The following is a 17,520-nucleotide window of genomic DNA, read 5'->3' on the forward strand; positions in this document are numbered from 1 at the left end:
CCAGCTGGCTTCAGGCAGTAGCCAATCGCAGGAAACACAGACATGAACAACCATCCACACTCACAATTACACCTATGGACAATTTGGAGTGCTCAAATAACCTGCCATGCATGTCTTTGGAATGTGGGAGGAAACCGGAGTACCCGGAGAAAACCCACGCAAGCACGGGAAGAACATGCAAACTCCACTCAGGAAGGCCGAAGCCCGGACTCGATCTCACGTCCTCTGCACTGGGAGGCGGACGTGCTAACCAGTCAGCCACCGTGCCGCCCAGATTTATAATTATTGAATTAGAATTAGGAAAATATTATTATTTATCACTATTAACTCTTTGACTGCCAAAAACGTTAAATAACGTTTAGTAAAAACCTACGGAGGAGCGCCAAAGACGTTAAAAGACGTTCAAGTTTTTTGGGGTTTTTTTTGGAAACGGGTGGAGGAAAGCCTTGGCCAGCTGTGCTGAAAGTATCAAGCAGATCTAGTTAGTATAATGACTATTTTTGGCCCCTAGATGGCAGCGATGACTCTCTTTGGACAAGATTGGGTAGGCGTCAGTAGAAGACGTGAGGCGGAGCTAGAGTGTTGAGGGGACAATGGCTGAGGAAGCCATAATGGCGACCGGTTGCAAGCAGCTCACGCTTGAGCATTTTTTTCAAAGACGAAAAGCATCGACCAATGCTAAAGAGCACATTGATGACGACGATGATGATGATGGTGACTCCGAGGTTGACGCCGAAGTTGGAAGCGTTGACGCAGCGGCTATGATCACGTCATAAAGCCTCACCGGCTAGCGATGCTAACGCCGGAAAACGCGGAGCACAACCGAGCACTTCTGCTCAGGCAAACGTTCAATCGGACGACGAAGAGTGCCCCGAGTCCAATGCATATTCATCGGAGGAGTGGGTACAGTCTGATCACGGAGAAGACACTGGTTATGGATTACGATGCCACCATGAATGGAGCGGATAAGATGGATCAGAACATCTCTTACCACCCGGTATAGGAACTGAAAGACATGAGGAAGCCAGACGTAACACCACCGTAACGTCACCGTATCATGATCCTGAGAGTAGACTTGATGGCAACATGGCCAAGCACACACTGCGGTATATACTTGCTATTCCCCGGAAAAAAAGCCAGCAAAAAAGTGTAGCGTCTGCAATCGCTGTGAAACTAATCTGTTGTGCAAATCCTGCTGCGTCCATTTGCATGCAGGGGAGTGTTACAAAAAGAAAAACTGTATTTGAAACAGCCACATAATTGTAAATAGTACCAGAGTTGCACACATTTTAGTTTGCCAAATTGTTTTGTCAAATTGTTACACTGTTGAATGTAAATAAACATATTTTGCTATCAAAAAACACTTTTTCATTGTTGGTGGTAGTGTTTTTGCACTGTTTAGGTGTTTGTGGCATCATTCAAGGAAAAAAAAAAGGTCTCAAATTCACTCGAGTGCATAAAATAATATCGTTTCACAAAAAGCTTGATTTCTCCGTTTTTGTTTCAAAACAGAGCATTTGGGTGAAACTAACCATTTTCTATTGTTGATTACTGAAAAACGGAATAAGGTAGAAAATCTTTTCTGATGAAAGATGAGAGTTCAATCTTTCATTTGGTAGTATGTGTGTTTCCATAGTCCAAACACAAAATTTTCTGTGGACCTTGAAAGATAAGTCAAAATGCTTAAATCGGCTGGCACTGACAGCATCCATTTTCTGAAAACGTCTGGCAGTCAAAGAGTTAAGTGATCATAACACTAAATCATTTAACCAGTTACATCCTCCACAAAATTTAATTTAGAATTTAATGTTTGTGGAGTTTCTATCATCTCCTTGATAGTTAAGAAGACTTGATGTTCCATAGTTAATCAATATCGGATTGAATTGAAGTGAATCAAATCGGAAAAAATAAAAATCGAACGGAACTCTTGTAATTCAGAATCAAATCGATTAAGGAAATTAGAATAGATACCCAGTCCTACAATAAACTGGCAATAATAGGGGAAGAACAATGTCCGGTTATCTGTTTTATTTGTTAAAAAAAAAAAAAATTAATTCATGAAAATGTCCGTTATTCCTTGTGTAACGGAAGATTGAGAGCACTGCGTTACCACAACTGGTAGACAGTGGACTCCTCCCAAGTCGATCTTGATGGGTGTAGGGAAATAAAAAAGGCAGGTTTTGTGTGTTTGTGTTATTATTGTTATATATTTTTAGAAATCATATTTTTTTAAAGAAAAAAGTAGGTAAGGATTTTACATACCTAAACATTCAGATAAGGTTCTGAGCTGTATCAGAGGCAGCGGGCACAGAACTTCAGCTCACTGCGGGTTCAATCCTAGCTTGCCCCATAGAAAAACAAAGGTCGATGGCGGGAGCAAGAAAGGTTAGGCTTACAACATTATGTCATTATTTATTGATTTGTCAAGAAAGACACCAAAAGAGCGTATAAAAAAATAAAATTCTACCCATACAGTGGAGGTGTACATTAAAATGTATAATGTGTGGCATCCTTAAGAAAACTGAGTGTGATTTAAGTATCGAGGATACACGGTATCGTCTATCAAAACTGTGTTAATTACATATAAATAAAGGGCTGAACACAATCATCGTCCAACCGGTACATAATTCTCCCCTTCCACTTTCTTTTTCACACCTCCTCACTCATCATGAGGGTGTTTGTATGTTTTTTCTCAAAAGAAGGGGCAGAAGCCCCCTGTCATTAACCCTAGCAACAAGACATGTATGCACACATGATGTTCACATGGGACAAACAAAGCCATTTTCCCAAGCACCACCATCACCGCTACAATTTGCTTCGTTTGGAATGTATTTCTGAGGGGGAGTTTGCCCACCTCCCAACAGTTGGTCATTAAATCCTGTTTTCCCTACAGGGATGAAAGGAATCAGGTGGAGAATGAGGGGAGGGACTGGAAGTGATTTAAAGATGAGGGATAGATAGAATTGCTGATATGGCTCTGAGCAGCAATTTACACCTTTCTCTTCTGATAACCATCAAAAGGGATGAGATCTTGAAGAGACAGGGAGGAGGGGGACGCAAAGGATGGAAGCCACGGTGAGTGTTAATTAGTGGTGGCGGAACCGCTTTTGAGAATTGATTTCCTTATGGAAGGGTTTACATTGCCATATTTCAGATTGTGTAGAATAGATTAAATTCCACCGACTGTTCAACTACAGCCCCTTTTGCACTATGAAGGACCAAAACTGCCAAAATTAAAAAATAAATACAGAAATAAAAGTGAAAATAAAATCGGATATAAGAAGTACAAAAAACAAAATTAAAAGTAAAAATGCAAAATAAAATAAGGAAATAAATACAAAAATAAATATATAAATAAAATGTAATATCTGCTCTCACATGTATTTATTTCGTACTGCAGACGCTCTGTCAGCACTAAATGTTATTCAAATGAGGGGCGGTCCTAAGCGCGTCTTGGGTTGGACTCCGCCATTGCAAACTGCTCTTCAATGGGTGAGTGAGTAGGTTGACGTACAAGGAAGTCTCGCCGGCTTGCATAAAGAGCTCCAGCAACGGACAACTATCTTGTCCACTATTACCACAACTTGTTTGATTTCTCAGTTGTGGATTTTTGTATTTATTTTTTACTTTTATTTACGTATTTATTGATATATATATATATAGATATATGTATTTTGTTGTTTTCATTTATATTTATTTTTTCATTTAATTTTTGATTTATATTTTTTATATCCATTTTTTATTTGTTTATTTTGGCAGTTTTAGTCCTCCATATTGCACTACCCTTTTTTTCAGTGTTGCTAATTTTGAGAACTATTTGAGGTTCAAACAGTAAATCCATCCTCCCGGGTTGCATTTTTGACCATTACAAGTTGTCTATTCATCAGGTTTTAAGTAGGTAAACAAAGTGTAAATTTATATTAGTAGTGGCCAGTTTGCGTGGATCCTGGTTTACTGGCACTGTGATATTTGCATCTGGATAAACACGTGCAAGTGTGTGGTAATGAGTTGGACAAACACACATTGGAACACACGGATAATGAAACTCTCGGGAGCAGGTGGCGTGCTCAACAAACTCAATTGATGCAGGATCACGTTTCCAGTCGGTCCTGTCTTACTGCGCCTGAAAACACGTGCCAGTAAAGGAAAATGTGTTTGCTCAGCTTTGTTGTCCTGGAGTGAGACAGGAGGGCAAGACAGAGAGACGGGTAGACAGAAATGGCAGTGAAACGACACTACCTGACAGGCAGCTCTCCATTAGACTCATCCCGAAGGTAGACTTCAAGCGAACCTGACCCATTTCCTGCATAATCTGTACATTTCTACACATCCTTTTAGAGTAAGGAAAGGGCAGGAGTACTGTGTGGCAATGGAATGGGATATGAGCAAGAGTAAAAAGGTTTTGCAGTACCACCCTCCTAAGTGCAGCCAATAGTGGAGTGGAGATATAATGTTACTATTCTGACTATTTAGCGTAGCATTATGTAAACATGGCATTGCTGTATTATTACAACCGTGTTAATTAATTTGAAAATGTACAAGCTCAGCAACTAAAATAGGATTTCTTGTTTTAATAACACCACTTTTGGGCAACCAGAACTGTCCTTCAAACATTTGTTTTTCCCAAAATAATTTTAGAGATGAACAAAGACTGTCAACGAGGGTGGAAAATACAAGAGCCAAGATTTATTTTCGCTAAAAATCACATTTGCCAATACACAATTTGTTGATTTCAATGTAAAATCTCAATAAAATGTACAGATTATATTGTGAGCTTTGTAGAAATGTCTGAAAATGTCATGTAATTTTACTTTAGCACATATTGTTGCAAAAGGAAAGTGGCATAAATATAAGTTTTGTACATTTGCTTATCATTGGGATCAGAGATGGCAAATCCAGGTTCAGAAAGTAAAAACCCTGCCACAGTTTGGATTCAGCCCCTCGTGCTAGCTAGCTAGCAGGTAAACGAGCACCCGGTGAGCTAGCTAGCTAGCACAAGGGGCTAAAGCCAAACTGTGGTTTTTACTTTCTGGACCAGGATTTGCCACCTCTACCTATTATTAGGTTATTTTGATGAACATTTTAATGAAACCAGCACAACTACTGGGAGGGATACAGTGATCCTTTTTTAGCCTGTGTGCCTTTCTGGTAGACTTTCAGGTCATTACAGTGCCAAAATACGCACACAAGAATTACCAGTTGCAGCTATTGTTACTCTCCCATGTTGTGATATAGCTCAGCCAATCAAATTGTTTCTTAGAGCAGCTTTGTGATTGACGCCGGTTACTGGGAGGACAAAATATTTGTGAGTGAATTTGCAGACTACACATTAAGAAGTGGACCTCCTATACTTATAACTGATGACCCCCTGATGCATATTGGATATTTCATGAGTATGCGCAAATTATTTTCATTTTTTCAAACTTTTCTGCCTTGACAGGGTCCAAATGCAAAGAAAATCAATAAGGGCATATTTAGTGGCCACTGTGGGTATTTGAGGAATAACACTGTCACCATGCATATGTTTTATTTATTTTAGCATTCGCGCACTGTAACTCACTCTTGACTGGGTCCAGCTGCAGGCCAAGAGAGGTCAGCGAGTATTGATGAGTTGGCAAAAAGAAACTGCTGATGTCGCTTTAGGGGGGGAAATAGATAACATTGACGGAGGAGTGTAACTCTGTCCCTTGATTATTGAAACGGAGATGGTGTGCATGTGCGCATGCAGATCTCCTGCTGAGAGTGGATCATAACCAGAGAGACTTGGCAACACCCACCCATTCATCCATCCATCCATCCGTCCGTCTGCCTGTCAAGCCATGCATCCGTCCATCAGGGTAAACACTCACGACTCCACGTGTACATTTAACAAACACAAAAAGAGCATACAAAAGTATAGCTAGACTACTACAGTTGCACACATGCGCACTGCTAGGCTCCTGCTGTGTTGATTTCAGCAGGAACAGATGGTATTACCCGAGCTGCCAAGGCCCCACATCCTATATAGTCTATAGTGCGAATGTATAGCGGTGTGTTTACTTGCAATCGTGGGAATCCTTACAATCTATTGGATTTGTACAAATGATAAACATATTTTTGAAGTTGTTCGTTAACACAGTCCTTGAGTGCTGCAATATCATATCCAAGTGGTCTTTGGACTAGTTCTCTGATCCATTGACACTTAGTAGCTTAATCCTGCTTGAAAGGCTTTTCACTGCTAAGCTTGTGTTTGCCAAAACACAAAGCTGTCCACGCCCCCAACCCTGGCTGTGCATGTCGAACTGTTTTTGTGTGTGTGTGTGTGTTTTCTTTCTTAAACAAAGACCCTCAAATGAGCAAGCCGGGCTGTTGTATACTCACAAAAAGAGGAACACAAACTATTTGTACGACAACTGTACTCAGACATATTTTAGATGACCATAAACCTCAACCTCAACATCAAGAGATTCTCAATTGGCCTCACCTTGAGAGCAATTTCCTAATAGTCATGAAGTGCTGACCCACTTTTAAAGAACGGTGGTTACCCCTCCCCCAAACGTGACCATGTTGATTTCAGAGCATTTCACAGAACATGTATTTATGTAGAACTAAAATATCTATAGATACCCTTTCTATTTGACTTATTTTAACATCCATCCATTTTCAATTAGGGGCACGAGTGAGCCGGAGCACTTCCCAGCTGACTTTGGTGCGAGGCTGGATACACATTGCACTGGTCACCAGCCATTCGCAGGACATATATAACAGGCATTCACACTCACATTTACACCTGCAGACAGTTTAGAGTCTTCACATAACATGCATGTTTTTGGAATGTAGGGTAAGGCTGAAGTACCCGGAGAAAGCCCACGGAAGCAAACGTCAGAATTGCCAAGCAGATGTGCTAACCACTCATCCACAGCGCCCTTGTATTAAAATGTGTACATTAAAATAAATTTCAAACGTAAGCGATAAGGCCAAAAAAGTAGATGTGTCTAATTTATCTGCCTCTAAAACATACAGTATACAGTAATCATTCAGAACAGTAATTGTTCACTGATTTCTGTAGTCCTTCATGAAAGAAGACTGATTATCTTTAAGACATTTGAAAACATCTCTTTTTACTTTAGAAAACAATGACCGAACTGGTAACATAGTACAACATCAATCCCCGCCTTTTTTAACTCATTCACTGCAATCGACGGCTATAAACGTCAAAAAATCATTTTAACTATTTCTATTAGTTTAACTTTTTTTCCACTTTTGTTAACAAGAGTATGAAAACCTAGACATTTTTTTCAAAATTATCTTTTTTTTCTTTTGAAAAAAAAAAGATTATTAAAAATTAAGGGGCATCAGGCGATTAAATTATTAAAAATTAGGGGCGTCAGGCGATTAAAATTTGTAATTAGAATTAATCGCATGACTTCAATAGTTAACTCACGAGTATCACAAATTTTATATCTGTTCTAAATGTACAATAATATCTTCTAGGTTTGCATACTCTTGTTAACAAAAGTGAAAAAAAAAGTAAAACTAGTAGAAATATTTTTTTAACGTCTATAGCCATCAATGAGTTAATCACTACACAAATATGAAGTGCAAAATAAACACCAATCATTGGGTAATAAGGGAGAAAAAATGCTTAACACTTTAACTTGCAAAATTAAAATGAATCCGATTAGTCAATTGAATAACCAATAGATTAAACCATAGGTGTCAAAGGCTGGTCCAGGAGGGCCCGAGTCCTGCAGGTTTTGGATTTTTCCCTTCTCCAACACAGTTGATATATGATCAGCTCATCAGCAGGCTCTGCATAAGCCTGATAACAATCCTGCTGATTGGAATCAGCTTGTGTTGGAAGAGGGAAACCTCCAAAACCTGCAGGACTAGGGCCATCAAGGACCGGAGTTTGTCACCTATGGATTAAACGATTCTAAAAATATTCAATAGTGACAGCACTATTGTAAGTTTGTTTTTATTTTTATTTTTTTGTCTGTCCACCCAGATAGCAATTGAGTGTCCAACTAGCTGAGAATCCCTGCACTAAACAGATGGCGGATAGAAGCAAGGACACCTGCAATGCACCTTCTACTTTCATATTTAAATAGCAGAGATGTAGAAATGCTGCATCCAAACAAGATGTTTCCATGAAAGTACTCAAATTGATTTGAAGACGAAACAAATGTTTACCAGTTGTAAATAGCCTCTTTTAAACTGCCTGATGTGACAGCTTTGTGGGCTTGCTCCGGAAAACAAATGGATTTTAAGGATTAAATACATGCATGAATTGATTGTCACTAGATGTCCATTAGGAGATTAAAAAGGCAAGATATATTTGGAAAAACTAGAATAACTACATTTTCGGAAGGAGATTCTCAACTATTGTTGGGAGAATACTGAAGGTGGAAAACGATGCGTATACACCATCATTACAAAGCCCTGCCAGTTGAAAAATTAAGTACGAGCATGACTGTATGGGTTGTCCAGATGTGGACTAATTCCCTAATGGGGGTTTTACTCCACAACACTCAAAAGCAGGCTGGCGAGCTCACATGCACGTCACTGTAAGGTATCCCGGTGTTCCATTCTCTCTCTATCTTTCCGACCATTCTCATTAATAAAAGCAGTGGTGTGTGGCTGTGGTGGCAGATGAGCAGAGAAGACGGATGGGTAATGAAAGGAAAAGATGGTATTGGTCTACTATAGCTTTTAAAAATGTATCTCTTTGACTCGCTGTCATTCGGTTTTACTTACATTAGGTTCTATATTTTTCTCCCTCATTTAGTCTTAACATGCGTCACAATCACACAAAATGCCATTAAAGGCCAAGAGCATAAAAAAAAAAATGTTGATTAGGGACAGGAATGGGCATTTATTGAATTATTTTTATTGGGAATTGGGTTTGGATCAATTACTGAGCATACATATATGGCTAAATTTCGTGGACTATACACAAGCCTGTTGAGCTTCTTCTTTCTTTTTTTCTTTTTTTTGAGACCGCATCTCCTCTGATTTAGGAGCAGCTGATCAGTGACTCTATTCATTCAGGGTCAATTTAAGGTAGTGTGCTCCACGAAGCCATTTCATTAGAGACTTCCTGTCTTTCTCTCTGCCTCTTGGGAGAAGATGAAGCGACTGAGAAACAGACAGGAAGGCCGATTGTGGGGAGACTTGCACTGAATTCTATAGTAGTGAAGAATATTAAAAGCCTAGAATGAAGTGGTGTCAATACTGTACATTTGTTTTTATGCTTAGATTTACACCTATTTGTTAACTCATTTGCTCCCCAAAACGTATAAATACGTTCAAAGACGTATTCATGCATTTTTACGTTGTTTTTTTTAAATCCTAGACCTTAACTCTTTGACCGCCAGACGTTTTCAGAAAAGGGATGCAGTGGGTGCCAGCCGATTTAAGCATTTTGACTGTGTTTGGACTATGGAAACACACATACTTCCAAATGAAAGATTAGACTCTCATCTTTCATCAGAAAAAACAGTTTGTTTCTACCTTATTCCGTTTTTGAGTAATCAACAATAGAAAATGGTTAGTTTCACCTCTGTTTTAAAACAAACGTCTTTTAACGTCTTTGGCACTCCTCCATAGGATTTTACTGAACGTTATTTAACGTTTTTGGCAGTCAAAGAGATACAGAAGGCTTTGATGCAGCCTCTGAACTGAAAAGAATGCTTGAAGCAATGGCAGCAGATTATAAAACACAACACACACAAAAAAAGAAGAAAAGAGAGAGAGAGCAATGATGATGACATGTTGAATCAGTAAGATTACCAAATGAACAATACTGAGCTCTCTCAGAGAGGGAGAGGAAAAAAAGCAGAGTATAAGAGATCCACCAGGGCCATGTTGCAAACAAGCTGATTTCCCCACTGTTTTAAACTGATTTGTGATAAATGATATAACTTATCTTATTCTAATGCTAATTGCTGCAAAACGGAAACAGATTAAAATGTACTTTTTTTCCTGATGAAAGAGGAGACTCTAATCTTTCTCTTGGTAGGTTCTATGTTTGTATGGCAATAGAACACAATATTCCGTGGGCCTTGCAAAATCAGTCAAAATCCAGCCAAACAGCCGGGAGCGAATGGTGTTTCAGTAAAAATGGCTGGGAGTGAATAAGTTAAACAGCCAAAGATCAGATTACCATAATCTTTGTCACTAGCGTGCAACCAAACAATTGCATGCAAGAAAGGTTAAAAATCAACCTCCTTCCTTGAACAATTAAGCAATCTTGGAAGAGAGCAACATTTGCCAGGCAAATAGCACTTGCAAGCACTTATGATCCTCGAGTGTGTGTTTGTGGGACAAAGGAAGCGTCAAATTGTAAATATGCACGGGACAATGGAGGGAAAAGAGAGTCAGTAAGAGATTCAGCTTCATTCAACTTTTCCCCTTGGGATTGGTCACCATGGCTACGGCAGCATTTTTTTCAGCCAAGCATAACACAAAGACCGAGGGCGCTGAGATACTGTCATACATATCAGCATATTAAGAAGACACAAGCCTCAAAATATGCTATCGAAAATAAATATTCAGGCCGGCACATCAGTGACTTAACCAGGCGATACCTGACCGGCGACTGAAAACACGCAAGGCGGCAGTCAAAGCAGTGACCCACAGCATGCTTTGTGACCTCTAATGGAGACGGATGAGAACAAACAGTATCAAGCGACTATATATCGTCTCATCTTACAACACAATAAGACTTCATCTATATTTTAAAAGCTATGGAAAAGCTGACAATAGGATGTCCTCATCCAAGATTAGTGAATGCCTGACTTAAATGGGAAATGCTGCTTCAGAACAGCATCGCTTTTCCATGCTAGCAAACCTACCTAGAGTGCGGGGGGCAAGGTTTATTTAATATATGTGTGCATTTTATTTCATGAGAACGGGACCATGTTTGCTTGCAATAGTGCAAAAGTCACGGGTATCAAAATCTTTCCGAGATGGGGCAGTTGCCACAAAGTGACAAGGGGCGGCCATCATAGATATCTATAAGAACACTAGATGGCTCAAGTGCATTGAGCCAGTGTGAAGTAACTAACGTCAGCACACGGCGGCCATCTTGGGACAAGGCTGCTCAATCAATCATAACATTACAGTCAATTGAGCACGGACTTTAAAAAAAACTGAAAGAACCTCAACTCTCCCAATTTCTCAATCAGTTTTCATTTTAGTCGTTAGATATGACACAAGAGAGGACACAAACAACTATGCCATGTTTTTCAAAAAAGAAAAATCAGCAATTTGGAAATTCACCCTGAATCATAACAACGTTCTTTCTTCCTTTCATTCATTCCAGACATGTCAAGAATAACATAAGCAAAGCATTACAAACAATATAAGCGTACACAATAAGATTTGCAAAAAAAAATCCGAGAAGAATTCATCATTCCATCAAAAATGAAATTGATTCATCATTAGTTTCCCCACATAGCTGATCAGGAAAACGGAAAGGTAATGGTCAATTGACAATTGTTCCAGTTATAATGATTAAATTTATTCCATACCGTATGTTAAATAGTGGTCAGCAGCCACAATGTACTCAACTGTGAAATGTTTATGGTTAAATCTATTAAGTAGGAGGCCTTTATTGCCAATGCATTTTTGAAGTAATATTAAACAAAGCTACATTTACCAATTTATGTCAAGTGAACGTGTAGTTTACCATAAAACGTACTATTAAGGAGAAATGGCGAGAAATTGACACATAACAATGTAGAGTGTTCACAACAGCATCTACTGGAATAATTACTGTCATTAACTCTTTTACTGCCAAGAACGTTAAATTACGTTTAGTAAAAACCTACGGAGGGCCACCAAGGACGTTAAAAGATGTTCTCCAATTTTTTTATTTTTTTGGGGGGGAAACTGGTGGAGGAAAGCCTTGGCCAGCTGTGGTGAAAGTTTCAAGCAGATCTAGTTAGCCTAATGACTATTTTTGGCCCCTAGATGGCAGCGATGACTCTCTTTTGACAAGATAGGGTAGGCGTCAGTAGAAGACGTGAGGCGGAGCTAGAGGGGACAATGGCTGGGGATGGGAAGCGAAAATGGCGACCGGTTGCAAGCAGCTCACGCTTGAGCATTTTTTTCAAAGACGAAAAGCATCGACCAGTGCTAAAGAGCACATTGCTGACGACGATGATGATGATGGTGGCTCCGAGGTTGACGCCGAAGTTGGAAGCGTTGACGCAGCGGCTATAACCACGTCATAAAGCCTCACCGGCTAGCGATGCTAACACCGGAAAGCGCGGAGCACAACCGAGCACGCTCAGGCGGACGTTCAATCGGACGATGAAGAGTGCCCCGAGTCCAATGCATAATCATCGGAGTAGTGGGTACAGTCTGCTACTTGCTATTCCCCGGAAAAAAAGGCCGTCAAGAAAGTGTAACGTCTGCATGCGAAAGGGGCAATCGCAGTGAAACGAATTTGTTGTGCAAATCCTGCTGCGTCGCCTTGCACGCAGGGGAGTGTTACAAAAAGAAAAACTGTATTTGAAACATCCACATAATTGTAAATAGTACCACAGTTGCACACATTTGTAAATAGTTTGCGAAATTGTTTTGTCAAATTGTTACACTGTTGAATGGAAATAAACATATTTTGCAATCTAAAAACACTTTTTCATTGTTGGTGATAGTGTTTTACAGAAGTAAAGCACTATTTAGGTGTTTGTGGCATCATTCATGGACAAAAAGAAGTGTACAATTCACTAGAGTGCATGAAATAACATTGTTTCACAAAAAGCTTGTTTTCTCAGTTTTTTTGTTTCAAAACAGAGCATTTCGGTGAAACTAACCATTTTCTATTGTTGATTACTGAAAAACGGAATAAGGTAGAAAATCTTTTCTGATGAAAGATGAGAGTTCAATCTTTCATTTGGTAGTATGTGTGTTTCCATAGTCCAAACACAACATTTTCTGTGGACCTTGAAAGATCAGTCAAAATGCTTAAATCGGCTGGCACTGGCGACATCCCGTTTCTGAAAACGTCTGGCAGTCAAAGAGTTAAAAGATAATGCGTCCACATAATGTAAGATCATATTTAATACTGTGCATTGAATGCAACTTGTTTACATCACAGTCAGCCTCAAGGCCCAACAGAGAGACTGTTTACATACATAGGTGCTGCTGTTTTGGTAAGCAACAAAGTGGATGATTGGGGCTAATTGCGACATGCCGTCTGTTAGAAGGATGGTCAGTGGACACTATTTGTGAAAACCTCATCTCTTTTTCAAGGGAAGGCACTTATTTTGGATGACGCTGTACTGAGTGAATAAGTTATAAGTGTTCTATTTGGAGTATATTTGTTTTGCCAGAAGTGGGAAAATATGCGGGTTAAATTTGTGTTTGGCACAGTAAATAGATGTAGGTTTACTCTGCAATATTTGTAACAATATTTGCAAGAAGTCAAGCAGACTTTAATGATGATGAATTATTTATAGAATTTTGAGGGTTATGCGTGCATGCGTGTGCGTGCATTTGTGTCTGTCGAAGGAGCGATGCTCACTGCTGCGCTCTCCGGCAAAGTCACAGCTTTTTCAAGGACACTGCGGCGAAGGGGATAGAAAGACAGAAAAGACATGACAAAGAAGAAGTTTGAACTGAAGTGGAGCAATAAAGGCATTTAGTGAAAGATGACCATTACTGTGAAGGCAAGGGAGGGTGAGGAAAAAGAAGTGCAAACCAAGCATGGCACGGAAAAAGAGTGATATGCATGCAACTGCAATTTGAATGTGAAGCTACTTAGGTTCAAGTTCTTTTCAGTGTGCTGTGTACTAGCAAGTGTCTGTATTTAACTCATTTGCTCCTAAAAATGGCTAAATACACTCTACAGTATTTTAAATATTACCATGCTCCCAAAGACGTATTTATGCTTTTTTTTAATTTATGTTTTTTTGTTTTTTTATGCTAGAGCATACAGAAGGGTTCGATGCAGCCTCTGAACTGAAGAGAATGCTTGAAGCAATGGTAGTTGTTACAAAAACGGCCAGCAGGTGGCAGCAGATTATAAGAGATCAACCAGGGCCATGTTGCAAACAAGCTGATTTCCCCACTGTTTTAAACTGATTTGTGAATAATGATGGAAATTAGCTAAATTCTAATGATAATTGCTGCAAAACAGAAACCCCCTGATTATAGCAATAGAAGACAATATCAAAATCCAGTAAAACAACCGCAAAGGAGGGTTGCTTCCGTGAAAATGACTGGGGGGTGAATGAGTTAATTGGGTTTGTACATTTATTGTGGGGTAACAGCAGCTTATTTCATTTTTGGGCCAAATTTTTATATCATATTATCATGTGACTCCTTCTAAATTTAATGCTTGCTAAAATAAATGCATGCAAAAAAAAAGAAGCCATAATTTATCGCCCAGCAGTGAAGTGGAAAGAAATTGAGAAGTTGGTAAAATGCAGTTCATTTCGACATCTATAACCAAGAATGAGCACACTAGTCATGAATTGATTAAATTGAATAATCTGCACATACAAAAAATCCACAAAATTAGAAAGTGGCTCCCCAAATGAAGTCATTGATTAGCAAAACTGCTTGTCAAAGAAAAAAGTTATTTTAAGGCTTGTACAGTGTTATTTAATGATATGATGAGTTATGGTAACTCAATATATTTACACCGCATTCCCCATGCTATAAATAAATCCTAATTAGATGGTGCCATCCAAACAAGACTGAATAGTACAGCTGAGTAAAAACACATCTAAAAGTGCAACTCAACACACAGGAACGGAGCAATGCAGCGTCTGGCTCACTACTACCAGGAATCCACTAAACCTCTGCAGTAATCAATTATTTACACATAAACACGCACACGCAGACCAACAAACACCCCCACTGAGATGCAAGTGGGGAAGGTTGCCGGCTGAGTACCATGAAAGCTACTTTCCATCTACAAGTATTTTACCGTAGCATGGAGAGAATGAAAGGACCCTAAAGTGATAAAACAATTTACAACAACTTCAAATATATCTTCAAACTCATATGAAGGAATGGGGTCATCAATAGTGGCTACATACGAAGCTGATGACTTTTCTAGCTGTTAACAATAACTTCAATAATATCACATTATTCAACGACATTGTAAATGGACATTTATTCATGTATAGGTCGCCAGGCATTCCAATATACAGCATTGTGTATTATTCATGTACAGCTTTAATAGGTAGCTGTGCAAGTTATTTGGGAGGTTCAGCATGGTTGGAACCTCGAAGCGAGGCAGGTTAGAGATCACAGCGAAGAAAGAAGATCTTTGTTGGCGTCCAAATTTCACACCGAGGTAAAGACTTCATGTACTTGTGACTGCATGTGTGAAAACAGTTCTCGGCGCTTGACTTCTCCCCAAGCTGTCAATCTCAAATTTGCTGGGCACACATATTATTCTCCATTAGCAGAGTTTTCACCATATCATTGCTAAAAGCCTCAGTATAACACCCCCAGAGGAATTCTTTTGATACCTTCCACTTGAACTTTGGATGGAAATCAGAAACACAAGAGCAAACGCGCACATTTGCACTCAGTTGGTGGATCTTGGACTCAGCAGTGGTGAGAAGCAAACTCCCACAACAGGGCAAGTCTTGTTTTCTTGATGTTGGGAATTTTAAGAAAGACGAGGCACTAACAGGCCCCTACAGTTCATAGGAAAAAAACTATACAATACAAAGGATTGATTTGATTAATGATTATCTTCCTCACCTCCACGTTCCCTCAGGAGTCCGGTTCAAGGTCTGGTATCTAAGGAAAAAACAAAAGGCAATATTATGAATCACATTAAGAAAGAAAGTATATCCACATATAAAACCAAAGTAGACGCAAGAATTATAGTTTCAATAACAGGACAGGACTGGGATTTTCACATGAAAAATTATGCAACAGGGTATGTATGCCAAGGCAGTAGTTTTAAGAATCACAGTTAACAAAGGATAGAACCGTAAACACATTAAAGGGCGCAGAGGTCATTGTCACCCCCCCCCCACACACACACAAAAAGCATTTGTAATTGGTCAGGGCACTACAAATTTCATCATGCACTTTGTACAATAAATCACTTATGCTAGGCATGCTAGTAAAAATGTTATATTTTTATTTGTCTAAGCCCTATAGCAATTAATAGGGCCTGACCGATTAATCGGCCAACGATTATAATCGGCCGATGATTGCCCTTCAAACATCGGCCAAAACAATGGGCCAATGGGCTCTTTGCACAAATCCACTACTTCCTGAACTCGATACCACTCCTTCACTTCCTGTCTTTCATGATTGGACAAAGTGATTACTCCAGGTGTGTCTGGCCATTGTCGTCGTGGTTACTGAGGTCAGGCACACCTGGCTTAACCGATTGTTTTCCCTTTAAAATGTTATACGGTAATCCAAGAAAACCAAAGTTTACGACACTATGAAAGTACACTGAATGCACCATTTTCCTTGCGTAGCATTAGCAACAAGCAAGTGTCTAGCGTATGTGATTCTGTTGTCCCTAAGCATCCTTTAATATGTTTAATGACACTCCATTCGTTGGAGTTAACTGTTAAACTAAACACACGACAAGAATTACATCCACTGTATATTTAAATACAAAACATGCTTCGTTTTTTAAACATCGCTAGCCTCGCGCTAATTTCAAAGTGAATGGAGGATCGACTTTGGGATTGTTGTTCCTACAAATAACGAATAGTCACACACAAATGCTGTGGGAACACATTCCCACTAGTACACTACATCAAGCACAAATTCTTCCCAATTTGTGGAAAAATTGTTATTTTAATAGAATTCAATCGCATTATATATACAGTATATTTTTTTAAATAACCGGCAGATTAATAAGGAATCTGTATTTTTTTTGGTGCCAAAAATCGGTATTTGCATCAGTCTAAAAAAATGCATATCAGTCGTGCCCGAGCAATTAAAAAAAAACAAAAAAAACACTATCATCGGAAAACCTTGCTTATAAATATTATTATTTAAATCAATAAAAGAACAACCCTGGTTACAGTGTGACAGACGCCTAAATAACCCAAAGCATTCAAACAGATCGACACAACTGTATGATAGAAAGCATTACCCGCAGAGATAATATGCAGTTACACACACCTCACAACTTGACAACCACAAGTGCAAGGAACGCGCACGCACGCACAAACATGAAACTACGCTGCCAAGAGAGCAGGACAAATGTGGTGTGTTATTTCAAGCACTCACACCTTGTTAAAAGGAGCATGTCTGAAGTGGGTGTTGGTTGGGGAATAATGGACTTATTATTATGGTGAGTTAAACTGGTTTCTAGCCTTTAGTTATGTTTAACGCTGCAATATAAAAATTTTACCCTGGTAGTACTTTCATAAAACCTGGCTGTAACTGCTGTTAGTTTAATACAGCTTGCTTTATATAACAAATTTAAGTGACACCAATTTCCCTGGAGGAAGTAAAACACTGTACAACTAGACGCCTTTTGGCAAAGGCAGACCTGTCCTAATTTTAACATTGTGCCCTTGAGAAAGAAAAAGC

General features: G+C 39.2%; 1 protein-coding gene across 5 annotated transcripts in view; it reads right to left on the reverse strand.

The window, feature by feature from the left end:
- strbp (spermatid perinuclear RNA binding protein) overlaps positions 1-17,520 on the reverse strand; it is a 96,305-nt gene that overhangs the window by 46,574 nt on the left and 32,211 nt on the right. For all 5 annotated transcript variants that reach the window (XM_077542748.1, XM_077542750.1, XM_077542747.1 and 2 more), the window contains one exon: positions 15,712-15,750. The gene's annotated coding sequence lies outside the window, so the exon portion shown is untranslated. The remainder of the gene's footprint in view (positions 1-15,711; positions 15,751-17,520) is intronic.

The sequence above is a fragment of the Vanacampus margaritifer genome, chromosome 14 (genome assembly GCF_051991255.1).
Source record: "Vanacampus margaritifer isolate UIUO_Vmar chromosome 14, RoL_Vmar_1.0, whole genome shotgun sequence".
Classification (NCBI taxonomy): domain Eukaryota; kingdom Metazoa; phylum Chordata; class Actinopteri; order Syngnathiformes; family Syngnathidae; genus Vanacampus; species Vanacampus margaritifer.